Source organism: Crocuta crocuta, unplaced genomic scaffold, assembly GCF_008692635.1.
Source record: "Crocuta crocuta isolate KB4526 unplaced genomic scaffold, BGI_CrCroc_1.0 scaffold140, whole genome shotgun sequence".
Taxonomy (NCBI): domain Eukaryota; kingdom Metazoa; phylum Chordata; class Mammalia; order Carnivora; family Hyaenidae; genus Crocuta; species Crocuta crocuta.
Window position 1 is genome coordinate 8,040,791 of NW_027527775.1, and position 8,966 is coordinate 8,049,756.

At 43.5% G+C, this 8,966-nt stretch overlaps 1 non-coding gene across 1 annotated transcript; it reads left to right on the forward strand.

Moving 5' to 3' along the window:
* The first annotated feature begins 5,217 nt into the window (after positions 1 to 5,217).
* TRNAE-UUC (transfer RNA glutamic acid (anticodon UUC)) lies at positions 5,218 to 5,292 on the forward strand. The gene has a single exon. It is a non-coding gene; the product is annotated as a tRNA-Glu (tRNA).
* The last annotated feature ends 3,674 nt before the right edge of the window (positions 5,293 to 8,966 follow it).

An 8,966-nucleotide genomic window follows, 5' to 3' on the forward strand; every position in this document is an offset into this window, starting at 1 on the left:
GATGTCCAGGGTAAGATGCTCAGTGGCCTGGCTCGTACAGTAATTGGTGATGGAGACAGCGCTGGAACCCACGACTAGGACTCAGGAGAGCATCACGTGACATCAGGTTTTCTCTGCCATCGAATGGAAAGCTGGTAATGTCCTCTGTTGCTGAGAATAGCTAGTGAATCCATGTTGCTGCAAAACTGAGACTCCAATTCAACCAAAGCCAACGTTACTCATTAGCGGAGAGTCATCTGTGACAAATGGCATCTTAAAAAATAAGTAAGGAGGGGCGCCTGGGTGGCTTAGTCGGTTAAGCGTCCGACTTTCGCTTAGGTCATGATNAAGGAGAAGTAATTCCATATCCGGGCTCTAGCCTAGATGTTATTTGGAGAGAGCTTGCATTTCCTACAGGGTCTGGCAAAGGGCAAGGGTGTTTGTCTAAGGCTGTTTGGGGTGAGGGCAAAGTCAGAGTGCTTCCATAACCAAGGCAGCTGGGGACCCCGAGAAGCGCTCGAATGCCATGCTCACGGACTCTGAACAAGGAACTCAAGTTCTATTTGCAGTAATACTTTTGCTATTTCTTTATCCCCTGTGAGCTTTTATTTGGTGGGGTTTCACTCCCCTGGCCATGGCTTCCTCCTTAGCAGTGAGGCAACTTCCATCCACTATTTTCTGTATCCCTGTTGGGCTACTTGCTAGTCACCCAAGTACATGTTCTATTATCACTTAGTTTTTCCACAAAAGGGGACACAAAAGAGCAGCCACAGTGTGACCTGCATGATGCTAAATGTGGGGATACAGCCGGAAAATACAGGTGGTTCACAGAAATGCGCAGGACGGATGTGTGGCTTTGGAAAGCCGGGCTCACATTCAAACCCAGCCATGTTGTAGTCTTCATTTGGTCATATCCCACCTCTCAGCCCATTTTCTCACTTCCAAAAGTAGGGGACACACCTACATTCCAGAGCTACAATAGGCATTACATAGAAATTGTGTGAAAATTCCAAGCAAGTGCCTAGCACATACATTTCCTTCTGCTTCAGGAAGTGCTGTGTCCTAATGATCATTTCTCCACTGCCCTCAGCTAAGACTTTGAGCGAGCTATGTAACCACAGTTTCCTCATCTATAAAGTGAAGTTGACACCCACCTTATCAACAGGTAATGGGGACATTCAGAGGGGTGTTACGAGTTTGAGTGATCCGACAGAAACAAAGAGATTCACATGGATCTTAATCCAGTCTTTTATACTTAATTGAAATTTTAATCTAAGAGCGCATACACACTAATATGCTTAACTTGTTTTAGATTCATAGCATCGGGCACAGAATTAGAATAACACAAACTCAATTCTGATAATGGCATATGCTTTGCATTATTTTTCAAAACTAATCTGTGCACACGTTTTTAAAAAAAAATGTTTATTTATATTGAAAAAGAGAGATATAGAGAGCAAGCAGGAAAGGGGCAGAGAGAGAGAGAGAGAGAGAGAGAGAGAGAAACAGAATCCCAAGCAGGCTCCATGCTGTCAATGCAGAGACTGATTAGGGCTCAAACTCACAAACAGTGAGATCATGACCTGAGCTGAAATCAAGAGTCCAATGTTTAACTGACTGAGGTAGCCAGCCACCCCGTAACACTTTTTTGCCAAAATTATCTTATTTTCATTGATGCCATTTATATCACCGCAAACCTCACATCACACACAGAAAGATTCCTTTCTTGTTCTTTTAAAATAAGCCCTCAAAACATTTAAACATAAATTACATCTCAATTCGGTTTTAAGATTCTATGATGTCTTGGTGATCAACATAATTGTCTTGGGGTGAATGCAGATATTCCTGGGAACTATGCAGAATTAGCTTAGTGTAATAGAATAATCAAATATTTCAAAGTCTGGCTTGGATTCAAATCCCAACCTCTCCATTGACTAGCAGTAGAATTTCAGAAAAATTGTCCAAAAATCTCTAGAGTTCTTCATTTCTAAACTATGTATCTCACAAAATTTGTGTGTGAACTTGTAACTTTGACTGTCTGTGGAAGTTGTAACAGGATTAAGTACTCAGGAAAGACTTTCCAGTAGCAGGTTGGACTCAGGATAAGAAAGGCCGCGTGTTCCTTCTTAGTCTGGCTAACTTCTAGTCACCTTCCAAGACTTTGATCCCAGGATGCCTTCTCCGGGGGGCTCCAGACCACTACCGACCCGTTTACTGATTCACAGATGGGCTGGGCATTTTTTTCTAGCACTCCCCTGACACTCTGTGTTTACCCATCTCAAATCACCAACCACCCAAGCCAGCTGCCATGTTATGCCTGTTTGCCTCTGCCACCCGACAAGCCTCGCACACTCCAGGGACCGCTCTCACCCTAATGCCCTTGTCCCTCACATGTCTTAGGTGTTAACCATATACTTGATATCTGAAACTTGAATGGAATAAAGACACAAAGTTCTTTTTTTTTTTTTACAAATAGTTTATTGTCAAATTAGTTTCCACATAACACCCAGTGCTCATCCCCACAAGTGTCCTCCTCCATGCCCATCCCCCTTCCCCCCCACATCCATCAGTCCTCAGTTTTTGTCGTCGTTCAAGAGTCTCTCATGGTTTGCCTCTCTCACTTTCCCCCACCATTTCCGCCCTTCTTCTCCCCCTTGTTCCTCCGTCAAGTTCCTCCTAATCCTCCTATACGTGCAAATGTATGATATTTATCCTTCTCTGCCTGACTTATTTCGCTCAGCATAACACCCTCAAGGTCCATCCACGTTGCTACACATGGCCAGATTTCATTGTTTCTCATTGCCATGTAGTATTCCATGGTATAGATAAACCACATCTTCTTGATCCATTCATCCGTTGATGGACACTTAGGCTCTTTCCATGTTTTAGCTATTGTGGAGAGTGCTGCTATGAACACTGAGGTACATGTAAAGACACAAAGTTCTATGAAGCCACATCCCAAAAGTGCTGAAACACCTTCCTCTCCCATTCTCTCACCAGCCCGGAGAGCCACCATCTAATCACTGGAGCACAGAATGTTGAAGTCATTTGATAATGGTGCTAGTAGTGCCAAAAAGCAAATGAAAAGAATCTCTAAGGCGTTGTTTTTCTCTTGAATCTGAAAGCCAGTGTGCGAGCTGTCAGCTCTTGTGGCAAGAAATGATAGTCCCTTTAGGACAAACAAGAGATAATTTCTGGTTGCTTCTTCCTTTCTGTGGCACTCTATGAGGCTATTCCTCCCCCAAAATGAATACAGGCGATAAAAGTAAGGCTATGGTATTTTTAAGAACATTATTTATCTGAGGTCCTCATGGAAGTGGTACAAGCCTTAGGTAATTCTGCCTATAAACCTGTCATTCCATTGGATGTTTATCTCCATAGGTCTTGCTTGGTTTCCTCTCTGGTCAGGGAGGCCAGATAGGCCTGTGAGGACAATCTTGTCTTCATGGAACAGGTGATGGGGGAAAAGGAAAGACAAAGTATCTATTACTAACTTATTCTGGCAAAGCCTTTATGTCTTTTGCATACATCATTTTATTTAATCCTCTCAGAAGCCCCGTGAGGTAGTTAAGCAGTTCATTATCTTAGTTTTACAGATGTAAGCCCAGAGACTCAGACATATTCCGTAACTTGCCCAAGGTCACACAGACTGTAAGAAGCTCCCGGTGCCCTATGGACCTCCCACACAAGAAAATTTCTCTGCAAGAAGTCACCAGGTGGCACGCGGTTCTTTCATTCATTCACAGGCTTTGGAGTCACACAAAGGGACCGAGTCCCGGGCACAGAATATACAATCTGCGTGCAAGCTAATTACCGAATTTTTTTAAGGCTCCATTTCTCATCTGAAAATGGAGATTATAAAAATGCCTGCCTCACAGGATTGTTTGGAAGATAAAATGAGATGACGCACGTGCTCAACACAGGACAGCTACGCTGGCTCAACACGTTTCTACCGACAAAGCATCCCGGTCGGAGGCGAGAGCCAGTGTCAAAGTCAACCCTCTAAAAAACAACGAGCACTGTTGTCATAGTGATATAAACCAAGTTCTATAGGAATGCGCATGAGGAAATGATGGATTCTGTCTGAGGGAGCAGAGAGGATGCCCCAGAGATGGTGACATTTGAGCTCAGCCTTCAGGGACCTGCCATGCCTCCCTGGTTTGGGGAGATGGTATCACTGGCATGGCGAGCTCTGTAAACAAGACTTGGGATGTGACAACATGTAGCCAGACAGACATGCACTGTGGGGTGGCTGAGGGGAAGAGCAGGGGATCCAGCTACAGCTGCAGGTTAGAGTCAGAGTGAGAGGAATCTGTCACATCAGGCTCCATTCCTGGAGCTGGGAGTCCCCAGCACTCCCTCAGGAGGGGAGCCACATGCGCTCATTTGCATGTTGGAAAGAGAACCGGGGAGGCCAGCTGGACCACAGATCGGAAGGGAGAGAGCTGCAGGCAGGAAGACCACAGTGACTATGCAGGGACACAGGACGAACAAGAGTGTGGGAAGGGAAGAGAGAGCAGGGGGGCTTCCCTCTGACGGGATGGATTGCAGGTGTTAGTGATGCGGCCCGCGCTCATTTCTCTCGGGCAATGCAGTTTAGTGTTCTGTCCTCTTCTTCAGACTTAAAAGTCTGACAAATTTAAGGCAGCCATCTCCCTCTCTCTCTGACCCTCCCCTGCTCACGCTGTCTCTCTCTCTCTCTCTCTCCTAGAAAAAAAAAAAGTTTAAGGCAGCCACGAAGGATTGAAGTGAGAAGGCTCTGAATATAAGAACAAGCAAAAACTAAAGGTAGCTTGTGAGCTTGCAACAAGGTAATGTTCCTTGCTCTCGAAGCCCCTAGTTTACTATAAAAATACCTCCAATATGGCATCGAAATACAAACAGCTAGGGGCGCCTGGGTGGCTCAGTAGGTAAAGCGTCTGACTTTGGCTCAGGTCGTGATCTCATGGTTCATGAGTTCGAGTCCCACATCGGGCTCTGTGCTGCAGCTCAGAGCCTGGAGCCTGCTTCGCATTCCGTGTCTCCCTCTCTCTGCCCCCTGCCTACTCATACTCTGTATCTCTCTCTCTCAAAAATACATAAACGTTAAAAATTTAAAAAAAAAAATACAAACAGCTATTGGGGTTGTCATTTTTTAAATGGACTGTGGAATACTGTGTATTTCATTTTCCCAAGGCTCTGCATTTCAATAGTCTTTTGGAAAAAGTCTGTTGGTCAAAATCAAGTCATTAGGGGGGTGCCTGGGTGGCTTAGTCGGTTAAGCGTCCGACTTTCGCTTGGGTTTCGACGTGGGTTCGAGCCCCGCGTCAGGCTCTGTGCTGACTGCCAGCTCAGAGCCTGGAGCCTGTTTCAGTCTGTGACTCCCTCTCTCTCTGACCCTCCCCTGTTCACGCTGTCTCTCGCTCTCTCTCCTAGAAATAAATAAAACATTTGAAAAAAAAAATCAAGTCATTAGGAAACAATACTGAGAGGAGTTTTATTCTGGAGCTATTTCACACCTTTCCCCCAAAACACAGATCGCAGAATTAGCATGAATTGTCCTATGCCCAGGTGCAATCAAACTCTCCAAGATGCTTAAGGATCAAGGATACTTGTGGATTTTAGAGGTAGAAGACATTTATTTTCAGCTTTTTGTTTCAAGCAGAGAGGCTGAAGGCTCAAAGCACAGAAGCTTTAAAAAGGCTTGTGAACTGGGGCACCTGGGTGGCTCAGTTGGTTAAGCGTCCGACTTCAGCTCGGATCATGATCTCATAGTTCGTGGGTTCAAGCCCTGCATCAGCCTCTGTGCTGACAGCTCAGAGTTTGGAGCCTTCTTCAGATTCTGTGTCTCCCTCTCTCTCTCTGCCCCCTTCTGGCTCACTTGCTCTCTCAAAAATAAACATTAAAAAACCATTTAAAATAAAAATAAAAAGGCTGTGAACTGGTCATTTTAGTTCAAGGTTTGGTTAGGAGCTGACAGGGGAAAGGTGTGAATATATATATATTAATTAATACTTATATTACTTTATAATGAGTAAACATTCAAAGAGCAACCGAGGATATTTCAAAGCGGAGAAAAATGATGGACTCTGTGATGAATGGCGTTGGAACAGTGAGCTGGCCATGTAGAAAAACAAAACTCCAGACTGCCACATACTCATGAATCCTAAATAGACTCCAAATGGAAAATAATACATATACTAACAGAAAATATTTTTAGAATGTTTTTCTAAAAACAAAAGTTATGATTTTAAAATAGGAAAGATATTCCTAGGCATAAAATATTATTAAGAGCCAGAGAGGAAAAAATATCAATAAATTTGACCATATAAAAACTTTGGTGAATATATATAATAAAAATATATATTGATAAAATCAAAATCAATCTGAGTAGAAAACCGCTGATAATATGCGTAACCACCCTCCCGCCACCTGGCTTCCACACCTCTATCTGCAGGAGTTAAAAGTTGCTCTAGAACTCTGTGTGCTCATAATAAATCTCCCTTTTCTCCCAGTTTCAGTTCCTCACATCCCCTTGCACCCACTCCCAGAGCTTCACCTCCTTTAACCTCTTGGAGATCATCAGCATTGATTTCCATTATGATCTTTATCTGTGTTAATCTGGATCACCTCAAGAAGCCCAGATTTCCCTCATTATCTAGACCCTTACTCCCATGTGGCCCATTCACCTCCATTTCTGGCTTCACCCCTCGCCCACCCCTAATTCCTAAAATCGTCCCGCCATGCTGTTGGTCAAATTCAGATCTCCTATATGCTTAACTTCTTCTTTGAACATTTCCATCAACCCCCTGCTCCAACTGCAACCTGGCTGGCCCCGAGCACAGTACTTCCTCATAGCCCTATCCAGGGGTGTCTTTTCTCTCTCTGCCCCTTCTTACTCTCTAGACCTGGAAATCAGGTGGGTGTCCTCCCTCTGATTGCCATGACTGGGCCATCGGTTCTCTCTCCTCAACTTGAGAACTCATGTCCTAAGACTGGCACTTCCTGTTATAGTCATCCATTGGCCCAGACACCTTTCCCATTTTCAAAGACTTTCGAGGTGCCGATTTGCTTCTTTAATTCTCTTTAATGCTACCCTTGTCCTAACTATTTGTGATTTCAACATATGCAGAGGTGATCCTTGTAACATCCTGGCATCTTTGACCTCTGGGTTCTTTCACCTCTTTTCCTCCAATGATCATGTCCTTCACCTCATTGCAGCCACTGACCCTCCCATGGCCAAGCATCTCATTACCAATAAATGCAACCCCTCTACAGTCCAATATCAGGCATTCTGCTCTTTTACCACCTGGCACCTTTGTCTTGAACTTCCAGCCCCTAGAACTGTGAGAAAATAAATTTCTGTTGTATAAGCCACCCATCTGTGGTATTTTGTTGTAGGGCTGTAGCAAAAATACATCTGGCAAGATTCCTCTTTCCCCTAATTTCCCTTGTGTAGCTGCACAATTGAACTTGACTCCACCACCAACAGCAACAACAACACCCAAGTGTGGTGACTGGTGTCACATGACACTCAAGACTAATCATGTCAAGTGGGCCCTGGTGTATCAGGGCAATCATTCTTCATGTGCCTAGTCCCCTTCTCTCTTTCCGTTATGTGCAGCTATCTCATACCTTGTCTTCTCTCCTCAAACCTCCAACATCCCCTTGACCCTCACCTTCAGTGAATGATGTTGTTTCCTCTCTTGCTGAGAGAATAGGAACAATCACAGGAGACCGTTCTCAAGCTCTCACCACATCTCCTCACTTAGCCTACATACTTTCTATTTAGCTTGTTTATTTTTTGTCTCTTTCCAATAAATGTAAGCTATATGAGAGCAAGGATTATATCTATTTTGTTCATTGCACTATCTCCAATGCCTGTAACATAATAATAGCCCCTCAATAAATATTGTTAGAATAATGAACAAATGGATATGACAGTGGACTAATTTCCTTATTATACACAAAAACTCTTACAAATCCTTAAGAAAGAGAATAATTAAAACGGACAAAAAGTATGAACAGGGAGCTGATGGATTGAAGAAATATAAATGGCCAATAAGTATAAAAATGCATTCAACATTGTTCATAAAAAGGCAACTCAAATTCCATGTATCAGAGTGGTGAAAATTTTAAATCTTGATAAAACTCAGTGTTGGTAAGGATACAAGGAAACAGGCACTTTCACCTACTATTGGTGGAAGTGTAAGTTGGCATTCTCTCTCTTTTTTAATGTTTATTTATTTTTGCGAGAAGAGAGAGACAGAGTGTGAGCAGGGGGTGGGCAGAGAAAAAAGGAGACACAGAATCTGAAGCAAGTTCCAGGCTCTGAGCTATCAGCACAGAGCCTAGTGCGGGACTCAAACTCACTGACCTGGAGATTATGACCTGAGTTGAAGTCAGATGCCTAACCAACTGAGCCACCCAGACACCCCTATTGGCATTCTTTTTTTTTAACAATATCTACCAAAATTTAAAATAAATACACCTTGCACCAGTGTGCCAAGATTATATGTTATAGGATGCTCATTCACAGCTTTGTTTGGTATTTGTTTGTTTGTTTGTTTATTTATTTATTTAGTTAGTTAGTTAGTTTTTTTGAGAGAGAGTGACAGCATGCACGTGCACTAGCAGGGGAGAGACAGAGGGAGATGGAGAGGGGATCTTATCCAGGCTCCATGACAGTGTGGAGCCAGATGCAGGGCTGAGCATGTATCATGAGCATGTATCATGGTGAGATCATGACCTGAGCTGAAATCAAGAGTCAGATGCTTAACCCATGCTGCCCCCACAGTTTTGTTTGCAATAGCAAGTATTAGATTTAAATTAATATCATGCTGTTTAAATTTGAGACATTCATTCAAGGAAATGCTTTGTAGCCATAATACGAAAAATATACAGGCACCTGGGTGGCTCAGTCAGTTAAGTGTCCGACTCTTGGTTTCGGCTCAGGTTATAATGTTATGATTCTTGACGTCATGATGTCACGGTTCTCAAGTTCAAGC